This window comes from Anser brachyrhynchus (genome assembly GCF_964034855.1).
Source record: "Anser brachyrhynchus genome assembly, chromosome: 4".
In the NCBI taxonomy this organism is placed as follows: domain Eukaryota; kingdom Metazoa; phylum Chordata; class Aves; order Anseriformes; family Anatidae; genus Anser; species Anser brachyrhynchus.
This window is the reverse complement of record NC_137698.1, coordinates 1,482,276-1,507,360: the sequence shown is the minus strand read 5'-3', so window position 1 is coordinate 1,507,360 and position 25,085 is coordinate 1,482,276. Positions and strand designations below refer to the sequence as shown.

Below are 25,085 nucleotides of genomic sequence, written 5' to 3'. Positions count from 1 at the left end.
CATCAAGGCAGCCATAAGTATGACTACTAGGACTCTTAATTCCATTGTGGCATAGAAAGAGTTTCTAAAAGTTCAGTGCTAAAAAAACATCAGAGACAACCTCAGACCATTTCTATAGCATTCTGTACTCTATAAAATTCTCTATTATCATTTTTATTTGTCTGTCATCTTTATCCTTTGATAAGCAGCACCCCAAACTTACTTGCAGACTTACTCTAGTCAGGGACCTAATGTAGTATTCTCTTCTTTAAAGGTCAGTGTCCAACCACTTTTACTGCTGCAAAAAATCTATTCTGGTGGGCAGTGTCCAAACTCTATGAATGCAGAAAGAGAAATTCTAGCTTTAATGAGTGGCCAACAAGGTCATTACAATTCCCTTGATTATTTGAGATGGACGTGCACTGTGGAATGGAGTTATAGTGTTGATTCAACTATAATTTAATTTTAACGACTAATAATTTAATTAATAAAATCAGCCAGAAGATGAATTCATACTGTCTGATGTATCCAATGGGTTATCCCGATACTTTGTTAGCTATGGCTTCCCCAGATTTTTAAAATAATCTAGAATGATTTAAACCATTTTTGAACTATTTCAATCATCTTCAGAAAAGTTAAAGGTGAGAAATTAATGTAAATTCCTGTATAAATTGGAAGTTTGCTGTACATCATCATCTTTTATGACTAGTGAAAACACTGGAAGTTTATGTATTTAAGAATGGAAATGTCCTAATTTTTATAACAAAAATTTGATTCCACCACTATTTTCCTTTGCCCTAGTGAACTTGAACTAGAGATGCAGCTAAGTAAGCATGCACTATTTCATGTAAATGAGAGTTTGTATGGAAAAAATCATGGCATTTTTTGCAGGTACCTATTAATTCTGAAATTTAGTCCTGGATTAGTATGTGCTACTACCGGGGATTGTGTTCTGGATCACTGCTGAATAATTTGCAAACAAGCTAGCAGTACATTTAAACTGTCTGAGGCACTGAATGTAGGGTGTTTCCTTGCTATGAATTCAGTGTTGTTTTTCAAATGCCTTTTTAACATATTCTTCCCATGTGATTAACCACCTTTCTTCTAATAGAGGTTTTTTTTTTTTTTCACAATGGATTATTATTTTCCTTCAAATCAAGCAAAGAAGGAAAAACAGCCTTTCTTTTTTATTATCATCATCACCACCTTTATGAATCAGATATTTATCCCTCTGACAATCATGTCAGAAGCAGCCAAATACAACACTCACAGCTGACTTGCTCTGTTTTTGACTATTTCTCTGGTCATGCCCCAAATCTTTCTGTTGAGGTTTTGAAACAATCTTCCCTTTAAGTCTCTCTACCAGGTGGATCTCCAACCTTTCTTATTTTTTAATAACCTGAATATATTATCTCCAATCATTCAACATTAGCTAGCTTTCCTTGGGCTCCTCTTCCCTCCAGAGCCTTATACCACAGGACCCTGCATCTTTTATCATTCTGCCTAATGATTTTATGATTGAATATGAAGAAGACAGACTTAGACACACAAGGAGCAGCAGTAACTGCTTTTAAAATAGTGCTAAGTTGCACCTTTACAAGGTAAGGTACAAATCACACACACAAAAACCAAACATTCTGAGAACACTCATTCTTTGTGGATCAATTGCAGGAGACTGCGATTATTAACACATTATTATCAGTTATTTGCCATTTTTGAGTACAAAGAAATAGGAAATCTCTCCATACTCAAAGAAACAAAGCCATTATCTTTGCTGATTGTCTGATTTACAAGGCCCCTGAAAATGTTGGTGCTTGAAGTCAGATATCCACTGATATCCATCAGTACCCAAACAGCAGCGTATCTCTGAAAGTGTATTTCTGAAAAGGACTTTGCCTTTGGTGACTACACATGAATTAGTATGCCCAATTTTAAAACATTGAAACACAGATGATTGGTAGAGCTCTAGGCCACAGTAGCTACTTCAGTTTTTCCTGTGTGGCTTTGGCAATATTACCAACTCTCTTGCTCAGCTCTTTAATATCGACAGCCATACAACTTCATAGTACTTTTTATGGTAGTAGATAGTCATATTCCCTGCATTGCAAGTTTCTCAGCACAAACAATACTCACTACACACTGCTGGGTTTGTTGCTCCCCCCCACCCTGCATTCCCCTATTTCTCTATTTAGGCCAGACGATGGCCTGAAGTAGTTCAGTGTTTGCGTATGTGCTTTTATAAATTTAAGCTAAAACAAAACAGAAAGCAATGTGTAAACTCTTTTTGCAATACTTCAACAATTTAAAAGATTAAATAGCACTGAACAGAAAACCATTAAAATCATTCGTAGTGTGCATTTAATCTCTGATGATAAACAGAAACAACACAGAAAAAAAACTGTGTGGGGGGGGAATTACGTATGAAATATGATAGGCAGGAACAGAGCAAACAGTAAAATCATTGTACAGAATGTTCAGGAATCTGGATCTAACTTGTGCAAAACTGTAATGTGCACAAGCCAGCAAGTAAACAAATGATGTTTGTTAATATAATCACCTGGTTAAAGAATCAGCACTTTGTAAAACAGCTGTCACAAACAATGGTGGATACAAAATGTTAAATCTTTTGAGCTGACTGGAAATTTTCAGTGAACTCTTGCCTGTAAGAAAATACAAATTTACAAGTATTAAATATTATGACAGCAGGACTAAGCCTGAACTAGTCAATACTAATGGTGCATGTGTGATGTGGGAGACCCATGCTCTGAGACAGATGGCCCTTCCATTTGAATCCACTCACATTCCAAGGGTTCTTGACTCTCAGGATGGCACCAAGGCCTTTTATTTTTCTAAAAACAAATCTCATGGAAATATATATTCTGCATTACAAAGCACATTGGCTTACATCAGAAAAATTGAAAAATACTAGGGGGGAGGGGGGCTTCACTATGCAAGTATGCAAGAATGTCATTCTCTTTTTCCAGCTTTCTTTATCTCCATCTTTTCCTTCAGATACCCATGATTTGAAGAAAGGCTTCATGACAAAATCTGATAGCATTCACAATCCATGCTTTAATAGAGAAACAGGAGATAACAGAAACTTCAATCTTTTTTTTTTTTTTCTTTTTCCCAATTTAAGTTAAGTGTTAGTCCCTGGTATGTGATCTGCCAAAGCCATTTGAACAGTCAGCCCTAATTCAGAAGATTTTTTTGCTGGAGTACAGTTGCTCAGTGGTACGTTCCCTCATTTCAACCCTCCCATATCTTCAGTGGACAATATACTCTTAGGCCACTCTGCTTTAGCATAGGATGTCTTTTGAGAAGCTATTTTTATTTCTCATAATGCATTCCTGCAGCATATTTATGCCCTCTCTCCTCCTTTACATATTTTTTTTACATCACTATTTTCCATAGAAAACTGCCAACTAGAATACTTGTTATTAGCTTTAAATATCAATTCTTGTTTTCTCTTAGAAACTATTTTAAAATACAATATTATAGATTTATTTTAAACAAAGTTATTAGCAAATACTAGTTCTTCTGCATTAAGGACCCTGAAAACCTAACCCTAGCAAATTCAGTGAGGAGGGTAATGTGTGTAAAAACTACAGACATCTTTGTTATAAAAAGATTTTAGTATTAATAAACTAATATATATTTGATTACATTCTTATAAAACAAGCAAAAAATGCCCCTACGAAAATAAAATCCCAACCTTTCTCCTGTATTTAAAGCATGAATAATATTTCTGAAATAAAAATTCAGAGCACCACCAAACTAATTTCACCTTTCACCCTTCCCTTTGTTCGGAGGATTTACCACATCCACTACTTCTGTTTTTAGTCACTTTGAACTTCTGTTTATGCAGTGATTTCCTTTTAAAATTTTTGGATGTAAATAGTCCCTGTAGTGATCACTGACAGAAAAGTTTACTGTGACGTCAATTTTCAGAGCCTAATTATTTCCCCCCTACTTTATTATATACAAACATCTAATCTTTTCCACTATTCTGCAAGCCTATTAAAATTAGGTCCTCAATTAAGAATGTTAAACTGATTTTATTTTGCCTGGCTCATTGCACCACTACAGTTGTTTGACTCATCCTTCAGAACATAAGGAAATAAATAAAAATAAAAATAAAATAAAAACATATAACAATAATAAAATAAAATAAAATAAAATCAAACAAAATCAAACAAAATCAAACAATAATAATCTGGGAAAAAGTGAAATGTTGACTCCCTAAATTTTTATATAAGATGACTTGCTAAAACAGATTTGGAAGAGGTGACTTCTGAATTGAAGAACTGAAGAATTGACTTAACTTATAGAAATTGCTTAATATTTGTCAGTGTATCTAAATGACTGCGTTTTATTTACTTATTTATTTATTTTACAAGTATGAACCAACATTTTGATTATCACATATGGTAGCTGGTAATGTTGAGTGTGAAAGTAAAAGCATTGCAAGGCTAGTTTCTCCTCCTCTGACTTTTTTTTTTTTAATGTATGTCAGCACTTTATCATCTTCACTGTGACTTGCTACAAATTTAAAATAGCCTAAAAGATCCAAGACAGTATTCTCACAGCAGTTTAGCTACTGCATCATTATTGGTCTTGTTACTGTAATCTCATAGTTCTAAGCAACAATTATTTGATTTATGGAAGTATCATTTCCATTTTATGGACAGGTAATTGAGCTCCATGATACATTAATTGATTTGCAGGGGAGATATGCTAAATGCTGTCTGGAAAAACAAATGATTCCAGGTCTTCACAATCTCAATGCCTTTTAGAGCTTGCTCCTGAACCACTGAAGAAGTTTGTTCTAGGTGATGTTAGTGAAGCTACAATTTAGTGTTTTACCAAAGAATGTTCATGTTCCAAAATGAAAGTGAGGGTTAATGTGTTTTCATGAGCTATAAAGGCATAATCAAAGGTTAATGTTGACTCCTAGTTCAGGATCAGTTCTCTTCTCAATGTATATCTAGTGGGAAGATGAACCAAGGCAAAAGATGAAATTTGACAAGGTAGCACTGTGAAAGGAAGTTATGAGCTATATATCAACAGCTTGACTGTGATTCAGTTCTGCAGCCGATAATGGTCAGAGTGCTAGTGATCTAGCAATTCATGAGGAACAAGTCAGCCCATCAATGTCTGGCATGGTTATTAATATTGAAAAAAATTCCAGTTAATGAAAACAGAAAAGTCACTGAAGGGCCGCACCAGATTTGTCTGTAATGAAACAAGTAGCATTAATATTAATCTAAATTCTCTAATTTTATCTCTCTCTTTTTTCATTTATATATATATATATATATGTGTATATATATATATATATATGTGTATATATATATATATATAACCAGTGATATTTCAGGATCAGTGGAAGATTGCAATACATACTCAAACCTGACGTTACTACCACTGAGCAAACAGAATTCCACTGATGAATTTGCCCCTCTGATCCTGATCTTTATTGCCACAGTGATTTCTGCCTTCGCAAAGAAGATATGAAAATCCTATCCTTCTGACAGGGCAGTAGTTTTACACTCATTTTGCAGAAGTGTAAATCACAAGACAAAGTATAAAGCTATAAAAGACTGAGCTCCCCCCCTAAAAATTCCCGTTTTTACGACGTTCTCACTACAGCCATTACTCAATGAACTGAATGCTGGAAGCTTTAATCAAATGAATGAAATAAACAGTTATATAATATCTTCCCTAACAATACACTTCAATAGTTACATAAATCTTCATAACTTGTTTATAAGGAAGGTAGGTGCAATTTTATCATTCAGTATAGAATCTCGTAATTAATTTACACTAATGAGTTAAGATTAAATTGTAAGTGACAGAATTTTGTGAATCAGTAGGTACATTAGGAAAAAATTTAAGGAGAATGAACCAGAGTATGCTTTACTTGGATGTACTGTCACACAAAAATTTATTATTTATCATAATATTCTGTTATATATAAGTAAGCCTACTGAAATACAAATGTAACACTAAAAAAATCTTGATCTTGCACCGGCACTCTGACATGAAAATTGGTCAAAAGAAAAACTTCCTTGTTAATATAAAAAAGCATGTGAATAAATGAAAAAATAAAGAATGAGATTCTATAGCATTACAATAATTTACAAATACCACAATGCAGATTGTTTGCCCTACTACTTTGCTAAATATCTGTTTTTTAGACACTATGTTACTATAACGTATTATACATTCCTGTGTTATACTACTGCATTGCAAATCTGCTGTTTTGGAAGATTAGGGAATATGACCATTTGACAGCAAATTAAAAATCATAAGCAAAGGTGGTCAAATGCTTGCAACATCCAGTGACATTTGGAACAATGTTCTAGTCCCAGTCAATCCTAACAATTATCCACTTTTTTTCTGTGTTCTCTGAAGCTAATGTGGGATTATGAATTATTTGGGGGGGGGGGGGGGGGGGTCATGGAAGAATATTGTTTCTAGGCAATGTGAGAAGCACACATCCTAACATTCTGTTTTCAAGCAAAAGCTATTAGTAACATTGAAGCCATGGAGGAGAGCAGAAAAACAAGTATTTTGGAGCATAACACTTTCCTCCAGCATGGAGAATTTATAGGAGGAAAGCTCCTTACCTAGTTTTGTAGTTCAGCTTTTTCTTTTTTCTTTTTTTTTTTTTTAATTGATGATCCCATGCAAAAATGATGATGAACTGAGATGAAAAAAGTGTTGGCTGAAAGGAATCAGCTGATAATAACATGCTGAAATCATTGACTGTGATCCAAAACATAGAACCCTGGCTGTATTCTGGGTATGTCTGAATGTCTGTGTAATGAATCTGTATGTGCACTAACCTGGAAAATTGGCCACAGTGTACCTGCTTTGGTTGCCTGTCTGGATTGCCAAATTTCAAAGCAAACAAACAAGTACTTCTTTTTCCATAAAGCCTGTAGAAACCACAAAAAGAAGCAGGAGGACATAAATGACTCATAAACACAGACGTCTGTAGCCAAAATCAGCTAGGTGTTTCAATTCTTAAGGTATTGCACTTGCAGAAGTTCCAGTTGGGTACCTGCTGAAAATCAAAAGTTGTACTTCATTTACATTTTAAACCATAATAGTCATGCTTGTGCTGCTGTTAGAGGAACAGGGAAAAGAATCTGGGGTTTTATTATGTTTTAAATACCTTCCAATTCCAGGCCTAATAGGAAACAAAATTGTTGTAAATAGTAGCACTTTAAAATAGAAAGAGTGATTAACACAGGAAGTTATACTCAGGTTACCGATTGCTTTCTCAGCAGAACAAAGTCTTTGCAAACACATAAATATGCATTTTTTTCCCCTCTGAAGAAAAGATGTATCTTATAACCTGTAAGACAAGCCATAAAACCAAAGCAAACCTGATTCTTTTAAACAGAAAGTGTTCTTTAAAAATTCAGTTTTGAGAGCATAAATATTTAACTGTTTTGAGCATGTTGTAAAAGCTCAGAATTACTTAAAATAGTGCCAACAACAAAGAAAAAGCAGCCTAAATTTTTAGTAAGAAATACCTTATGAAGATTATATTCCTTATAACCTCTCAGTATTTCAGCATACCTGATTTGATAAGAAATGCTTTGAAGTATTACTCTGAATGTTTTAAGTGACCAGCTCATTATAATAATTGACTACAAAGTTTTGACATATACATTAATGAAACTAAATTATTAATGTAGGATTTTGTTAGAATAATGATCCTTTTACCATCAATTAATTCTGTATATATTTAAGAAACACAGTGAAACATGCAAAGTGGTAGAAAAAAAAAATCATGTATCTTAATCAAAGAGCCTCAGATGATAGATAAATTATAACCTTATTGGCTGCCTCAGTGTGAGGACAGACAGAGCACATGTTGGAGAGGGACACAATGTTTTTATTGTTTTGAAGAAATGGGAGAGGCAAAACCACACCTCTTCTTATAAATCATGCTCCTCACTTCTGCTGGCTCTGCCCATTGCTACAACCCAATATGAACTGCTTGCAACAACTAAGCCAAAACTACTCCTGCTCCCCACCAAGAGCTTCCCTGGTGAAAAATGTAGTTTTGACTCTTATTTCAAAAAGAGTCAATTTCCAAGCAGTGCCATACACACTGTCCAGACGAATCTGAGTTAGTCTTCTATGAATAATTCACTCAGCCTTATCTTAGTTCTTGATTATGTTTGTACGCATGTTCAGAATAAAATGATAAAATAAAGTCATTGTTATCACTCCTTTGTATAGCTAAGTACCAGATATATATTCTATTTCCCTACACCTTGTTCTTAAATGTTAGACTACTGGCTAGACACTTAAGATTTATGAAGTAGTTATTTGTCGAATGTTAAGTGAATCCTTAGTAAGATCATTGGGAACTACTAATTATAAAATATAAATAGTCCAAATTTTAATAAATAGATTTTATGAAGAACAATTTTAAATCTAAACTGGAAAACAATTTCTAGAGCAATTATTTTAAGAAATTGCACTAGTAAAAAGACTTTATATGCAGTTTAATGATTAGCAATGAATTTATATAATCACATTAGCAGTAAGATACATATACAGCAATTACAAGTTTTATGTGTTCAGGCTTTATCTAATAGTAATGTCCAAGCATTACTTTGTAAGTAACACAAAATAATTTGTGTGATTAAATCTTTAAACCAATACCCAGTGGGCATGACTAAGAGCCAAAATTAATGGCAAGTGTCAGCTTTGAAAATCATTTATCATTGACAAGTAGGAAAGTAGACAGAGTATACATATAAACACATGCCTACATTTAACACATGCTCATATTAAAGATTATTTTTCAAAAAATTTACTCCAAAAAAAAAAATTGAATGTGGTGAAAAATCCTGCTATGCAAAGTTTCTTTGAATGACAGTTATCTGTCTGAAAACACAAACTGGAAACAATCCTGCTTCTCAAAATATTCTTTTATTTCTATGTAGAGTTTTCATCAAATGTGGCAAAAAAAAAAAAAACCAATAGGCTTCAGTATTTGTTACTCTAAGTAACTTTTCTAATCCTTCTTATTATTATTTATTTTAAATTATTTATATCTAATTATGGCACATTTCAAAACCAAAAACAAACAAAAAAGAAATAACAATATACCTTCAACATTCTATATATTTAGATATGATATTTAGGGAATATCATTTAAAAATATGGTATTCCAGACAATTCAGCTCGCTGCAACACCTTAAGGTTCTGTTTCAGATATATTTTCTGAGTTCCGAACGAATTTGGGAATTGCTTTAGTTGGGCTGAATTAGACATATAAAAGCTACCCCCAAAATGTTATATTAATGTTCTATTTCCTCAACAATGATCATTTGACTTTTTCTGCATAAGTTGTTTTCATTCTAGCAGCAGCAAACCACTTTAAATGGTGAATCATTTTATGCTGTTCCCCAGGCACCACTAATCATGGTAATCTAATCTGTTCGTATTAACCCACATGCCACAGCTCCACAGACAATTAACCCTTGTATTTCAGGGGGTTGTGCAAATCAAATCTCGACCCCGTTACCATAATCTTCTGTATGCTATGTAGGTTGCTTCAGTTTGCATACTTTCTTGTAAAGATTTTTCTTTTAAATGATTTCTCCCAGCACTCAGATAACGTCTAGGTAAAATCCAGAGGAAAAGAGAAACAACAAAATCAATCCATCTTCTCAATAATTTATGATGCTCTACAGAAAATACAAATCTAGTTATCATTAAAATCTTGGGTTCACATTATTTATCAGATCTGAATCAATGAAGGCAGAACATCTTGTCTGTTTCAACTGCAGCAGGGGTACCAATGGCAATTCCTTTATGGCTCCATTTTTCCCCTCATTAAAGGCCCTGTCTCCTGGGCTCCTCTCCTCCGGCAAGGTACCAGGACAGGAACTCAAAGGGCATCCCACAGGGGCTGCCAAGGAGGGACTGAAGAGGAGTTAATCACTGCCTCACTCCTACACTTGAATGCCAGCTGGGACAGACCAGCACAGCTACACCACAAGAGCAAGTGCTGGTCTTGCTGTAAAGACAGCTCATAATCTTGAGACCTGGAGGCAAGAATGGACACCACACATTTTACAGAACTATGAATAGGCTTTGCAGTGTTTTGTGTACTGTTTCATCTGGGAATTGTGGGCTACCTTACGTTATTTCTATCCAGGTCAGCTCCATAGCAGGGAAGCAGACTTTTTTCTTGATTTGGAAGGACAGACTGGGGCATAGCGATGTTTTCTTAGTGCAGTTTTACGTAGCTCAGGGCAAAATACTCTCAGCATAGCTACTGTGGGAGTTCCTTCTGACATTGCTTGTACTACATGGCCTAATAGATGGAAGTTTCAAAGATGTTAGAATAGACCACAAGACAGAGTATCACCTTCTTGCCAAGTAATTTGACTTTCATAGAACTTAGCTGACTAAAAAATCACTGCCTTATATCTACCATTCATGAAAGACCTTGCCTTTGTCCAGGACTGTATGAAGTAAGAGAAAACAGGATTTCTTCCAGAGCAAAGTGAGATAACAAAGGATTTTTTCAGCTGTTGCTTAGAGCCTTTTTTGTGATATATCTGTGTGGTCTTTCAACTCCAGTCTGGATAAGGTAATCAATTTATACATGCAAATCTAAAAGAATGGAAAAAAAATCCCCCATGAATTGACTATGTTTTGTCCTCTCGTGAGTTTTCCTGACTTTGAGCCAAGCATGCAGTCAGCCCATGGACAAACTTTCCTGGCAGAAAGAGAATTAAAGGAAAAATGGAGGGCACAACAGCGTCTCAAAGAGAGCAATGATATGTGGGAGAGGGGCTCAAGGACATCTTTTACAGCATAAAATGAAATTAATACTTGCCATCCTTCGTGGTCTAGAGACTTTCTGATGAGCTACAGTAGAGATACTCATAGAACATCCCAGCCAGGGAATGTCTCCTTGAAGATCTCAGTGGTCCTTAGGTATGATTTAACACAGAAGTAGACACAGTCAAAGCTGACAGTAGTTATACACAGTTGGAAAGATAATGATGGACAGATGAGCACTATTCAGGACTGTGTACTGCTTATAATAGATTAGCTGCCAGCAATTTCTGTAATGCTTTTTATTCTGTATGTTGCACAAAAGTGATTTGAACTTTTCATATTTAAAAAATGAATTTCTTTAATGAAAGATTATGTGGTAAAATTTATTTCTTGATTAAATTGGCAAAGCTTATGGAATTGGATTTTTAGAAGAATCATAGCTTCATAACTGTATTTAACACCAATATTTAACCATTGTCACTTACAGATAATAAGCATAGACTAAGACTAAGAACGTTCAGAAACATTCAGACTACTTTTAGTAACTGCTCTACATGGCAGTAACAATGCTGTCATTCAGTACAAGATGCATGGTTACAAAACTAATTTAGACTAAGACTACATTCACTGGCAGCAATAAATTTAAAATGCAGTAGTTGGTAGAAGGAAGCAGAAGATTCACTTGCATTATAGCTTATAGGAGCTGTGATGCACTTCTGCAATTCATAAAGATGGATGGGTAAAAAATACGTTTGGACAACCATTTTCTGTGCTACACTTTCATAGTCCAATAAAATAACAATCAACAATAAATCAACAAATTCCAAATATTTTTAATTTAAGAGATTATCTGAAGATCATAGGATAATGCCTCAGTAAGTCTCTTGATGATGTTTCCATCTGACAGTGCAGCCATACGCTTTGTCAATTGAAACGTAACTCAGTTTCATGCTGTATTATCAACACATCAGAACAGCAACCATTTTAAACTAGTGTGAATACTTTGATGTGCAAGTTCCTGCCTCACTATCTATCCATAGTCATTCTTTTTACCATTTTGCAGTATACAGTTTTGTTTTGTTTTGTTTTGTTTTCTATATTATCTTGCTGAGAGTTTTAATCCTCTGCAGGCAACAGAGGATTGCAAACAGGCTTACAGAAGAGCTCAGATACTTCAGAAAACCAGGAAGTTCAGTTGCCTATGTTGCATTTAGCTTGAGACAGAGATGATCAAGTCCAAATTCTCTTGCAATTTACTAAGCATGCAGTAATTGGACAAGAAACAGAACCAGTGCAACAACAGTTTTACCTGTTCCTCTTATCTGAATATTATCACTTTCCAGTGACACTGCATTTTATTCTAAACTTAAGGACTAAACAGATCTTATAAGTCCCAATGAATGAAACTACATTAAAACCCTTTGTCTTTCAGTCCAAAAGATGCTTTCAGTTGCTTGTCTTTCATTAAGGACAGTTACATAATCCTTTTGTTATAGATTTTCCTGCCAAATTCTTGCAGTACATTCTTTGCTTTAATCCCGTTGTTTGTTCTCCCCAAAGACCCAACAGCTAGCATCAAACAAATCATTTTAATACTTTTTACCACACAGCTTGTGACTTAGAGAGGATAGCAGTGGAGCTTATGTCACATTAACCTTAACCAGAATTTACATGGAAGGGATTACATCCTAATAACATGCTTTAATTTTCTAAATTTGATTTAACATACCCAAGTACTACAGTTACTGTGTTCGACTCCTAAAGAACAACAATCAGAAATATTTTGTAAGCAATATGTCACAACTCACGGCATATGGAAGCAGGGAAAAGTACGCAGCAGTACAAATGCTGAGGAACTGCACAGCTCTTAGAAAGACTTTTAGGAGCCCTGAAATCTTAAATAAATAAATAAAAATCAAGAAGTCTGTGGATGCAAGATGTTTTGCACACTGCATGGAAAAAAAAATCTTCTCATATGGGGAGATCTGTTTGTAGGATTTGATTCCCAGGTGTCATATAGAAAGGATTAACTGCTTTAAGACATTGCATGAAAAATTTTTGAATTGTCTTAGGAAATGTTCTGAACTAATTCCATGATACTTAAATTGCAAGGCAACAGTGACAACAGTTCTATAACACAGTACCTGGGCTGAAGGATATGAAATTTTCACAACTATATGAAGAAATTTCACTGGTGTGTCTCCAATACTGCCACAGCTATATCCCCAAGAGTCCCCCTACAAAGTTTATATCAAAGTTTTATTTTATTGTGGGGATTGCTTTAGTCTAGTCCCAGTATCCACCTGGATCCTGTACTGTAAAAACACCCCAAAATCTATCTCCGCTTCAGAGTTTGCAATCAGAAATTAAATCAAAGAAATCAATACGCATTAGAAAACACAAGAAAACAAGAACAAATGTGGTCACAGTGATGGGATGTGGTCTCAAAATACAAACTGCCTGAGGACTGTGAGGGCTTCTTGTGGATGTAAGAGCAGAGAGGAGTTACAGGAAAAGATTTAAAAGAAGGCAATTAAGTAAGTTTGCAGATGTTTAGAAATATCATGGTAGAAATTGCATGATTTTTGAACAACTGAAAATAATTTTTCAAAAATTAGTAAACGGATGATGAAGGCTGATGTCATAGGTCTACTGCAGATAGAATTAACATTTTAAGGAAAATAGATCCAAAGCATGAACATTTTCAAGAACAGCGGGCAAGACCCTTCTGAAGAATGATATATAGAAGAAAACAGTTTAAAAAACCATGGAGGAGAACGTGATCAAATACTATCACTAATAGGGAACCAGAAAGAAAGAGGCAATTGAGAGGAGAAGGCTATATCCTGATACTGACTGGAGAGTATAAGCAGGTAGAAAGCTTGATTTCTTCCCCATGGAAGTATGAAACAAAAGATGAGCATCTTTTTCCTTGCTGAAAATATGACCTTGAGTTTATTTAGGAGTAACTTTTCATTCATATTGAAACTGGTCAATTAACATTAAAAATGCAAAAGGGAAGGCTATAAAATTTGCCTTCGGGATCACTCATTTTTAATCATTTTTAAAACATTTTAAAACGGCCAAACAAAAGTAAAAGCAAACTCTGTCATACTCCCTGTTTTGAGATGTATAGCAGCATACAATCAGCTATTTCTCAGAGTCAGAAACACAGACATCATAAAGAGTCTCTTCTTTACTAAAAGAAAGCAGAGATCTCACAGAGGCTGATCCTCCACTTTTGGCTTGTGTAGAGCCTCTGTTAATTCTGAAGACAAAAAGCGTGTGAGAACGCCTAAGTGTTCATCTAGAGAAATAGGTGTTGATTAAAATTGAGAGTTAAGAATACTGTCACGAGACATGGTCCTTTAAAATCCCTTTGTTCTTTCTTTATACCATAATATCTTTAGAATTAAATGCAACTTTTTTTTTGTTTTTAAATACATTTCTAGGACTACTATCTTCAAAAACATCAGTACTATAATTCCACATCATTATAAAGTTATTTTGGATTTATCTTTGATGGATTTGTATATAATACAAGCAGCTAAAATTTCCCTTATTTTTACCCAAAAATGTCAGTAATTAGAGACACAGGGTAAAACATTTACATTCCCATGGTATTAGCTCAGCAAGTTGGTTTCAAATATTGTTTCAAATTTAGTAACAGGAATGTGTAGATTTTCTGTTGATTTCAAATGTGTGACCTGAAAAAGAGGAACCACAAACATGTAGGCTTACAGTACTGAATTCCTACATATTTGAATATAAATTTGACTCTGCCCATTTCAGCCCAATATATTTGAAGAAAGTTAATGAAGGCAAGGCAACATCTCAAAACATGAAGGATTTACAAGGTGGTTGTTACATTACAATTACTTCTCATCAATTAACTTTTTATTGAAGAGGACAATCTTGAAATAGCACTGCACAAAACTGAAGATTTGAACACTTCAGTATCTGTTATCAGCTATTTCCAAAAGCATAACTGAAGAGTAAACAAATATAAAATCATTATCTTTGGAAAAATATACAGAAGTCTTGGAAAAAATAAGCTAGAATTCTTCTTTATATCAACTGTAAATATTACAGAAGTAAATGGCCCATTAGGTTCCCATCACTCAACTGAAATATTTCTTCATACTCTTCTTTTTTCTTTTTTTTTTTCTTCCCCACCAGCCCCCCCCCCCACCCCCCCCCCCCACCCCCTTCAGCAACAATGCACTCCTCTTGGAGTGGCATTTAAATTTTAGAAGAATAAGATTATCTGTGGACTGAGAAAGATAAAGCAAATGTGGAAACATCAGTCAGCTAAACATTTACATGAGCTTCCAGAGGGCAATGCAGATATTAGACTCACAAAGGACAAGGGAAAACGAGCTTTCTTGGATGTGAAAGGGGAGGAACTACTTTTCATCAGTCCTGTTGGATCTTTAACTACAACCTTATGCCAAATACATTTGCAGCATATAGCATGCTGTTAAAGGGAGGAGTCAAATCTCCTATCTTCCCCAGCTCCTCTCTCTCATAACACTGGAAGGGAAAAAACAGCCCATGAAAAGATTTCTCCAGCAAACAAGCAATCTCTGGCCACCTGAACAGTCTTGTTAAGAAAACTAAGGAGTTCTTTCCCTGCATCATGGACTATCGAGTGGAATTTGAATTGTGCATTCTCGCCTGAATTGGGATTTAGGGACAGTGTGTCTGGAAATATTAGGATTAATGTTTAATTCTACCTAAAATGTTTTTTTTTTTTTTTCTATTATACTCGTGTGTGCAGTTTGTTTTCAAAGGGAAGACCATTTTGCCAAGAGAATATCTTAACCCTGAAGAAACTGTAACATCTCATCCCGTATCCTGAATTACACTTTATTTTCCCTTTGGATTTCCATATTTTTCAAAACTATAAAACTGAAACTGAGCTTTCTTTTAAATAGCTAGCCATAGTTTCCCAAAACAGGCCGACACACAGGAGAGCAAAGTTCAGTTACATTGAGTTGGTTTAACTCTGGAAGGTCTCCACAATATTTTTAAGTTTATAAAGCTTCAAGTTCTTTTCATTTTGCATGAAGGAGGGAAGGAATTTGAGACGTTCTCCTCTGCTAAGCCTCCCTGTAGAAAATATTCTTTCTCCTACTTTTACGCCATCTGTAATACTAGAAATCCAATATTACAGAAAAAAATAAAAAATAAAAACACAACCCACAATTTGAAAAAAATGGACTTGATTCCTCATCTGTTGAAGAAACTTTTACATGCATTTTAATGCATTTATTGAATGACCTGAAGTTTTCTGTGATGGTCTATGAAAACTATGTGCAGCTATGAAAGATTTGAAGGACAATATGTAAAAAGAATATCACAATTACTGTTTGCAACAGAACTTCCTTTAAGAGTAAAATCAGTGACAATCAGCTGGTCTGATTCTTTCCTGCAGATTTCGTATGTGAGAACTAATCTAACATTTTTCATGCTCATTTACACCTAAGCTATTCTAGGGAATTATAGAACTTAAAATGCTCTAGTTGTGTCTATTCTATTACTTTCTCCCACACTACCCCCTCCCCCCCTTACATCAATGTTAGAATAAAAGTTACTAATGTAAGCAAAAGTTTTATCACTTCATATTATGAAAACTCAGGCATATTTATAATTATAAGTAAATACCATTACTGTACAAAACTGTTGTTGCCCTTCCTGTTACTGTAAAAAAGGAAGTGTATTTTTTTCCCTTTTGGTAACCTTAATAGCTATTTTCAAGTTTTATTTCCCCAGTTGCCAGAACTTCCCCAATTCTATGTAGATATAGAATTAACTAATGTGCCACTGTAAATAAGTGTAGCCATTTCTCTATAGACAGATAAAATGGCATGATCTTTAAAAATAAACAATAACAACCAACAGTAAAAATTTAATGATAATCATAAAAGGAATGGGGAATTGTGAAGATCAATAAATTTGTGATAACACTGCTTTAAATTCACTGTTACCAATTTGAGAAGACAGTATTCCATTGCAGGACAGCAATTAACCTTTGTCTTCTGATTCTGGCTGTTTAACAACAACAACAAAACTTTCTGAAAGTGAATGCTTTTTTTTTTTTTTTAGTTTTGTATATTCTCTAATAGATACTATTGCACAGACATTTCCTGTACATTTCGCTGTCATTAAAGTTGCGTGAGTAAAACAAAATGAGTTTATTTTTCTCAGTTTGCCAATTTTGCAACTTGGCCAAATGCTGACTAACACCCTTTTCAGAGTCCATTTTTCACCACAAAAATTCATTCTCAATACAAGAAATTACATTCCTCCTTTCAATATACAAAATATGTGGATCAGATGGCCAGAAGCCGATCATTTTTCTTGCCATATATTTTCAGTTATTGATTTGGCAGTACATATCACACAATCAGATCAAGGATTCTGATTCAGGACGGTACATAACCATTTCCCAGTCCCATGGACCTTCCCAACCTTCCTACAGTTACCCATTTGCTACCCATTACCTATCTTGCTGAACTGTGCTAAAGAAAACATGGTAAGAGAGAAATGCAAGCCATGCAGCTTCTGTGGAAAATGTACCTGAGAACACACATAGTGGTACCATCAATGCCCAATGTCTAACTCAGAGTTTACATAATATACAGTGCAGTATTTTTATATATACATATATATAATGAGTAGACTCATGACATGTACAGACAGTTTTCATAATCTAGTAGCAGTTCTCTAGAGAGAACTAGTCACAGTAGTTAACATCTACTTTGTCCAAAAGAGAAGCAATCTCATCCTATTATTTTTTCGGTAGCATTGACAAAGCTAATCTTATGCTGCTTTAGCAAAATAAAAAATATATAATTTAAAACATCCGTTGTCACAAAAATTGGACTATCATATTCAAAAATTATTTTAAGCAATGCAATCATAAAAGGAAGATAAAAATAAAATGGTAGTGCAACAAAGAAAAGTTAGTTACTAATTTTCACAGGATCCAACACTGATTTGTCTAGCATCCTTACATTCCAGAACTTTCTGCTACAAAAAACATGAAATTTAAGGTTATGGAACTGAGATGAAATCAGTTCATAGACCTCCTTTTATATGCAGACTCAGCAGGCTAATTTGTCAAGGGCATTCTCATGGCAGTATAAGGCTCAGCATTAATCTGTATCTGTAAAATTCCAGCAGAGCAAATGGCTGGAACAAGCGTCAAGAAAACTCAGTTACCTGCTGTACTAATAACCACAAGGCTATACACATCATGCTGAGAAAACATCCATAAGGAGCAATGTCATTACCTTAAAATTTCAGGTTGTCTTGATGAGCTGTTTATTCCAATTAACACAGAAGGAAATTGCTAGGTAACTAGCATCTTCTTTTATGAAGTCTCTCCGTCGTTCAGATTACGATGAGTTCTGCAACATACTTTTTCGAGGATCACAACATTTCAAGCAATTTTAAATCACATACGGCAACTACAAATTTAATCTCATCACGCTGTAATCCATAAATCCATATACAGAAATAGCTTTCTAAGAAATTTTCATACATCGAACAGAAAACACTCAACATTTATTTATTTATTTGGATTGTACAGATTAGCATCAAAATCCTACAATTAAAAGTGCCACACAGAAATCAAGTTCCAAATATGCTGACATGAATCAGATCTGCACTACCACTAATGAACAGGAAGGCTGACGGGGATCTCTGAAAGTACAGTGAGGATGTCATGTTGATCCTTGGAAGTTTAAATACGGGTACACCTAAGGGTTGGATAATGTAGGACGTTCTTAGGACACAGCGTCTCTACACTATAAATCTGTAAGAGTTAATTCTGTTTTGTATAAAAAAGCAGCAACTGAAGGATTTAGGAAACTCTTCAGTGACATGAGGTTGACAGGCTTGTCCTCAGGTCATCATTCAGAATGATTCAAGAAACACATTTTGGAAAGCTTTCAAAAACTGATTGGTAAAATACTTGCTATTTTATTCACCCTGCCAATAAACCTTAACCTACCTTTGTTAATCATCCCACTAATACTGGAATTAGTACCAAAAATATTCACATATTAAAAAAAAATCTCAGCAGATACACCTAAGTGAGATTGTCTGTGAGGATTTTGTTTAAATGTTTAAAGTCAATATTCTTGGTTTTGGTCACTCTGTATTTACCTGAATGAGCAAAATATTCTAATAATGCTGTATTTTTGCAAATAATTCTGAGTTAATTTCTATTCTTTTTAATACTTGTTTTTCAAATATTTAATGCAACCAAAGGTACAGACTGTGCACCCCACATTAAATTACTTCAGTTGCTATAAATTAATATCATTTGGTGTGTAAAAAAAAACATTTATTTTCACAAGTTATAATATTAGAGAAAAGCCTAATGCTTGTTTTAAATGTGGTAACATTCATTTATTCATCTACTTTGTGTTATTAGTTCTTTCTTCTACTTGAAATTTTGACACAAAATATTCCCTAGAAAAAGGTTGCTTTGTGCTAAGATGAAAAGTGTGTGTGGTTGAATGGTTTCATTCCACATGCTTACAAGCTGATCCTTGATCAAATTAAGATGTGGAAGGCAATGTTCTTTGTAAAGGGGAGATGTAGCTAATTAAACCCTTAGCACAGAAGAAAACTTCACACAGAAATTAAAAGTTCATGCCAAACCAAGACAGGTAGAAAAGATCATTATAATAAATGATTTAAAAAAAAAAAAAAGCGCAGATCAGTATTGTAGTATTGTGAACATTTTTTCCTCAGCAGCAACATCTAAGGAAACACACTGTGAAAGTGAAATTACATAAAGCCTTCTCAAAATTTAAAATAAACAAACAAAAACTCTAGTCTGATTTAGCTTATGTAATCATCTACAGTTATTTGCAATTTTGAAAATAGCATTCAATGTTATGAATCCTAAACTTCCAGCAGATTGACTGAAATGATTTTTTTCTAAACAATTTCCCACTATTTAGATAGACCTACTACAGATTTACAAGTTGGAAAATAGGGAAGAATCAAATGAAGGGTTAGTTTCTTTTCCCCTTTGCTTTATAATATGTTCAATCTTACCTCACAGAGATAAGTATCATACCTAAATTAATATATGTAGAAAATAAAGTACAATACAGATTCCTTTCAAATCATATAACTATACATAGTGCTGTTCTTGACATTTAATGAAGCTGTCTGCGTGGAACCTTGACAGGCAGTTGATGAACCTTTCCATCTTTAAGAGCAATGTTATAACTGTGTATCAGTTTATTAGATGCACACAATGTCTGCAACTGAAAAAGGGAAGTCATCCCCTTTGTCACTCCTAAATGAAAAACCACCTCTGTAAGTAACCACAGAAAAATAGTGGTCTCAAGGTGAAGTGGGATCAAGAAGCTTTTACCAGCTGTGGCAGTCACAGCACTAAACACTGTCGGTTTATACACTTAGGAAATATAGCTAGTGAAAACTGAAGTTTTTCTTCGACCAGGAATCTAAGAGTCATATTCTTGGGCTAGACTCTTCTCAAGTGGTTCAAGGCCAGAGTAAATGAAACACAGAGAAACTCTGTTATCTCAAAATACTGATCTAGAAACACCTTTTGTATTTATGTCCTTGCACTTGCATTTACAAGCCAGAGTACACTAGTCATCTGAAAGAAGCACCAACTAAACTAGCTGCTTTAGTACATACTAACATTTTTCCTGTGCATCTTTCAATCAGAACATCTTCACAGCTGCAACCTATACCTATAATTCACTTCCTCACATTAGACCTGAATGCCAATCCTTATGCAAAATAAAGGGTATCAAAGGAAAGCCGTGTAATTAGGTATGTTTTAATAATACATATCAGCAAATTTATGCTTACCCTGTGTTTGTAAGGAGAAAAAAGAAAAGAAGAGAAGAGAAATAAGTGTGTAAAGTTTCTAGGGAGAAAAAATAGCACTTTCAGAATGTTTTTTATCAAAATAGAATAAAGGCAATGAAGTTTACTCATGTCTAGAATATAAGAGCATCAAGGTTTGGGCTGTGAGACAGTTGATTTTCTTCACTATAGCTAGTATGGAGCCATGTTTGGGATTTAGGATGAAAATAATGGTGACAACACACCAATGTTTCAGTTATTGCAGAGCAGTGCTTGCACAGAACCAAGGACTCTTCTGCTTCTCATGCTTCCCTGCCAGTATATGACTGTCACTTGTGTCCCTGTCTGTGAAGCGAAAGGTATATGTTTAATTTCAAACTCTAAAATGAAAGAAAATGGCTCTCAGGATTCTTTCGTGAGGGATCAGGCATTTTGCATAATGCCTCCTAAGAGATTTTGTGCAAGATGATTTTCCCAGGTTCTTGTGCAAATATAATATGTGTGCCCCCGACATAGGACTTTTGAAACTTTCTGCATCAAAATATGCTAGTAATATTGTTCATCCTTCACCTTGAACAAAATTAATGTGATCAGGAAGACAAAGGAACAAGAGCACAGGTGAAAAACAAAGGTAAGCACTGGATTACAGACATCCCTTTATATAATAAATTGCTTGTTTTGTCCATTGTTTAAAAAACAAACAAGAACAACAAAACACAACATCTGATGACAGAAAAAGGAAACTCTCAGCAACAGTGTTTTCAGTCAGAAAGTTAGAATGTCACAATCAAGGAAGGATATCTGTCAGACTGCCTTCATTTTCAGACCCGTCAACAATTTCCTGTACCTACTAGTATTCCCTCACAATCTGTCACGTCTCAGCAAATTATGTCCTTGATCTTTTACTTTCAAAGGCACAGAGGTCAGTTAGCCATTCAGCTCCTATCCAAAGTCAATGAGACTTAGATACTGAATCGCCATTTGCATGTTTGAAAAACTTAATTCCTCCTATATATCATTCTGTTAAGCCACTTCCACTTAACATCAGCAGGAACTGATAAAAACATTTGAATGATTCTGTCAATTCTAATACATTTCTCAATTCTAAATAAGCTCGCTAGGTTCTTGTTGTTTATAAAATGACTGGAATGCATGCACATGAACTGCTTTGAGATTTGGGGAAGGACAGTTAAATTTTACGCCCAGGATTTTCTAAATAAGTCATCATTGCCCAGATACTGCTCTTACTGAACAAGAATAATTTTGACCACTGATTTTGGTGAAAGGAGAGTTCAGCCAATAGAGAGCACTTATAGAAATATAGACCTGTATCTAACATTTGCCATTAGAGGGTGAGGATGACATTTTCTCACATCCATGTGGGTTTATAATTCATAATTAAGTTATCACTGACATGATGAGATCAGGACTAACCTCTCATTGAAATTAGCCAGATGCAAAAGACTTGAAAAGGTGAATTTGGCATTCTATAGAAATATTTCACCATTTTAGGGAATATAATACAACTATTTTCAGTGATTTACTAAAATGTACAGACACACTACATTCACGCTACAGTAGCTGATACACGTAATGACAGTTCTAATAATCTTCAGTATATCTCTCAGAGCAAATGACATTTTTGACCAACAGAGAAGAAAAACTACTACTTATATGCTCGTACACGTACGGAATACCTGTGTCTAATTCAGAGAATTACCTTAAGATTTCTTCAGGCCCTATGCTATACCACTAATAATATATCTACTATAGCCCTCAGGAAACCTCAGATTTCTACAGGCCCCGTACTATACTACTAATAATATATCTGCTATAGCCCTCAGGAAACCACTGGTCCATAAATAAGCTTTCTCAAACTTGTCTCTTCAGTTACTTAAAACCTTTGGTATTAAATCTGCCCATTGCCACTGTCCTCTAATTTTGATTACGTCTGATGACTGAGACTCTCATCTAGGATGTAACAGAGCTGGATTAAGTTCTTAAATTTGGGCAAAGAAAAGCAGGAAAGTTTAGTTCAACTCTTAAGCCTGAACCTTCAATACTACATTTACATGTCACTAACTCTAGAGGTTTGCTCAGTATCTTTTTAAATCCCAAAGTTCTGTGGGATAAAAAGACCACCTTTTTAAAAAAAAATAAAAATAAAAATAAAAGTCTAGTGAGAGTCCTAACAATGTACACATACATGAAGGTTTGAAAAACAGTTCAACCTGTTTATTAAACTTTGCACTTACATAACTTGCCCTTGTTTTTTTGAGTGCTCTGTTCTTTACCTGAATGAAGGTAAGGCAGTTGACATTTTATGCTGGCTGGCTGAATGTTACTGTAATCTATTTGACTAAACGTGCCATATCTTATTCTTTTTCAGAAGTGTTCATTTCCAAAAATACCAGTTTCCAACAAATATATAAATAAACAAGATGGTCTTAAAAGGGCTTTGACAACAGCAGGCTTTTGTTATTGTTCGTGGTACTGACTGTGAATGTGAATGACTGTGTTTGCCATATACCTTTTCTCTGCTAGTAAATTTTCAGATCTTAACAAGCCAGAAGGAATAATCTTTAGAAGTGAAGCAACTGACCAAGGGGCATGTGGAAAAAAGAAAATCTATAAATAGAGAGCTAGTACTCTTAGTTGATTGCAATCTACATTAATGACAGAGCCCATCTGGTGTTTCATAGGTGTCCTTAATACATTGGCTTATGCTTCCAATACCCATCAAATGGAGGGGTACAATGGAAAACAACAACACTGGCACACAAAGAATTAATGAAATTCCCAAGGGAACTGAAAAACCTTGTTATCTGCTAGTAACTTCCATACTGAGGCTTTGAAAGAGAGACTGTAATTTAGATCTTTAAAAAATGTAAACGTAGATGTGAAATCTTCTGTCTCTCTCCTTAGAGTAATTAACTGAGGAGTTCATCCTACAAAGATGTTTACAACAAGGCCTTTTATTGTTTACAATTTTTCTTGCCATCAAACATATTGTTTAAATAAATATCTAAACTGAATGCGTCTTTTCCACACCATTTATAAACTGTTACAAAGAGAAATTGTTTTTTCCTGTGCTAATTGTTGAAACCATATGTTATCAGGAGTAGAATGGGTATTGAGTAAGATTTTACACAGCATCCAAAGTGAAGAATGCATCTAGACAGCAAACCCTGGATCACATCCCTGAAATCCTATTTTATACTCATTTCTTTGGCTTTGGGAAGATATTAAGACAGCCTGTGGCTTACTAACAATAAAATATTGACATTGACAATCCTAGTTTAAGCAGATGTTCTGCAGATGCAAAGGAAGATTTAGAATGTTTTCTGGACAAGCAGTCTGAAAATTACTCTCACACAGATGAATAAGCATCAATACAAAACACACTGTTGCAAGCCTTGTATTTCTGTATAACAGATAATAAAAAACCATCTGTCCATTGTAGTAATTTGCCAAGAAGCCAGTCTAGCATACCATTTTACTTTCTGTATTTAAAATAACCTAGTAATAAGCAGTATTTCTCAACTGTTTTCATTCTGTCTATACACACTGAATATAAATTTCACCATGTACTTTTGTTAAGGTCAGTCATGTAGATAAAAAACTAGATTAGACCACACAAATATAACTGTGCTTCTCTCTTGGATTTGGAGAAGAAACAGAGCATTAAATTGAAAATTAACGTCAACCTTTTATTCTGCAGGTGTTCCTCTATTTAAGCATTTGAGGAGGTCTGCACTTAAATACCCAGGCAGAAAAGGTAAAGCATTATCTAAAGAGATATTTCTGAGATTAATTTAAAAAAAAATCACAACAACAACAACAAAAAAGCCATAAGATACTAATAATCAGTTATCATTTTGAATTTCCCAATCTTTAGAAAATTATTACTTTGAATTCTTATTTACATAATATCCATACAGCTAATGTTCAGGTTTTTGAGGTTTTCTGCATGCATTACTTTAAGAAATTCACCAATTTGGTCAGCTTTTTTAAAAAAAATAATTTGTGACAGCTTAACATGTTTCTATAGCCTTTGTATGATCAACATCTGGTATTCTCAATATCCAATTCTACTCTTAATTGTCTTTCAAGTGTCAAAAGCCAATGTGTACTAACGTATAGATTATACACACAGTATGACTTTAATCCAACAAATAATATCAAGAATACATTTGCAACTAAAACTCACACATAAAATATTTTATTGCAAGCAAACATTTTAGTATCAACAGAACCACATGTTGATGATGAAAAGTACATGATGGCATGGCAATCTGTGCTATGGTCAAGGTCAAGGCTTATCTCAGACATAATAATGTAGTCTGAAGAGAATAATATATTCACAGAAAGCCATTTTATTCTGGGTTTTTCTTTTTATATTACAGAGAGAA

General features: G+C 34.4%; 1 long non-coding RNA gene across 1 annotated transcript in view; it reads right to left on the bottom strand.

Annotated features, from left to right (window-relative positions):
• The window catches only part of LOC308193793, a 70,503-nt gene extending 51,668 nt beyond the window's left edge, over positions 1–18,835 (bottom strand). The window contains exons 1-3 of the long non-coding RNA XR_013949938.1: positions 18,105–18,835; positions 6,831–6,923; positions 215–314 (exon numbers count right to left, since the gene is read on the bottom strand). This is a non-coding gene — a long non-coding RNA (uncharacterized lncRNA). The remainder of the gene's footprint in view (positions 1–214; positions 315–6,830; positions 6,924–18,104) is intronic.
• Between the last annotated feature and the right edge of the window lie 6,250 nt (positions 18,836–25,085).